The 2,002-nt window shown below is 17.8% G+C and overlaps 1 non-coding gene across 1 annotated transcript; it reads left to right on the plus strand.

The window, feature by feature from the left end:
- The first annotated feature begins 1,801 nt into the window (after positions 1-1,801).
- Positions 1,802-1,872, plus strand: EHI_103040. Its single transcript has one exon. It is a non-coding gene; the product is annotated as a tRNA-Gly (tRNA).
- Positions 1,873-2,002: the final 130 nt, after the last annotated feature.

The raw sequence follows: 2,002 nt of genomic DNA on the forward strand, positions 1-2,002 counted from the left end.
TTTCTATTTAGTTGTATTTGTTTATTCATCTTTATCATTTTTATATTATTATCATTTATATCTATTTTCATTTTATATTTATTCTCTTTTGTTTTATATTAATATTAATTTTATCTTTTATATTTTGATTTTATTATTATATCATTGACTATCATTTCTCGTTTTATTTATCATTTATTCTTATTATTCTTTTGTTTCTTTATTCAATCTATATCATATATTCATATCATTTATATTTATATTTTATCACTTATTATATATTATAATAATAACATAACACATATGATTGAATATATAATAAACATCATGATGAAATTATACACATATAAATAATAAACATAAAAAAGAGTAAAATATTTTTCATTAATAAAATATTGTTAATCATTTTATATCATTAAATTATACACTTTTATTTCATATTTCTAATTTTTACAATAAAAATACACTTTTTATTTCTTCTTTCTTTTCTTCTTTTATTATCTCTTTGTGTTTTATTATTTTTATATTCTTTCTTCTTCTACTTTCTTTTTATTCTTTTATATATTTATATTCTTTTATATTATTCTTTCTTCATTGTTGTTTATATTTGTTTCTTCTATTATTTATCAATTTTATATTCATTTATTCTTTTTATTTCTTTTTTATTAATTCTTGAGTATTGTATATCTATTTAATATTTCATTTGTGTATTATCAAATTATATGTTTTATTGAATTTATGTTGAACAAAATATTGAATAATTCAATATTTTCATTCTTAATTATTCATTATTTATTCTGAAATGTTGTTTATATTTATTATATTAAATGAATATGATGAATAAATATCAATATTATTGTTTATTTGATTTTAAAAAATAATCAATGAATATGAAATAATGAAATAAAATAATGAAGACAATGAAATGATAATGAAATAGAATAATCTAATATTGAACAAATCAAATAAAGAATATATTGAATATATCATTATTGTTACTTTATTATTTGTTATTTCAATTATTAAATATTATAAATTATTATTCATGAATATTTGATTGATTGATATTTTACAATTTCATTTTCATTTTATTTAATAAATGAAATATAAATAATAAATGAATGAATAATAATTTAATATATGAAATAATAAAAAGAAATAAAAGATCAATAATAAAGAAATATGATGTATTTAATACATAATATAATTTATTATCAAATATAATAATATCAAATGATGAATTATTTTTATTTCAAAATATTTTGCATCAATAAAATATGTTGCTAAATATTTTGCATCATTAAATTTTGCATCATTAAATTTTGCGCTTTTTTTATTTGTTTCAATAAAATTTGCATCCTTTATTTTTTTCTTTCTATTCTTCTTTTATCATCTCTTTTGTTTTATTACACTTTATCTTCTTTCTTTTTATATTCTCTCCTTTCTACTTTTATTCTTTCTTCATCATATTCTACTTCTTACTTTCTTTTTATTCTTTTATATCATTCATTCTCTTCTTTTTCAATTATATGATTTTTTTCGTAGCCATTTTACTTTTATACTACTATTTTACTTTTATACTACTATTTTACTTTTATACTACTATTTTACCTTTATATTCCTATTTTATTCTTATACTACTATTTTATTCCTATATTCCTATTTTATTCTTATACTACTATTTTATTCCTATACTACTATTCGACTATTCTCTCCTGTTTATCTATACACTACTTTCCTACTATAGTACTTTCCTATTCTACTACTTTACTACTTTACTACTTTACTATTCGTTTATTTCCTGTCTATCTATACACTATAAGCACTTGTGGTCCAATGGTATGACGTATCCCTGCCACGGATGAGACCCGGGTTCGATTCCCGGCAAGTGCACTTTTTATGCTCTTATCCTTATGTATTATGTCCTTTTAGACTAAAAATATATCATCTATACTATATATATATTTATATTATACCTTATGTATATATTATTATCTTATGCCTTATTCACTTCTACTTTTAT

The sequence above is a fragment of the Entamoeba histolytica genome, genomic scaffold (assembly GCF_000208925.1).
Source record: "Entamoeba histolytica HM-1:IMSS scf_1104750517863 genomic scaffold, whole genome shotgun sequence".
NCBI lineage: Eukaryota > Evosea > Mastigamoebida > Endamoebidae > Entamoeba > Entamoeba histolytica.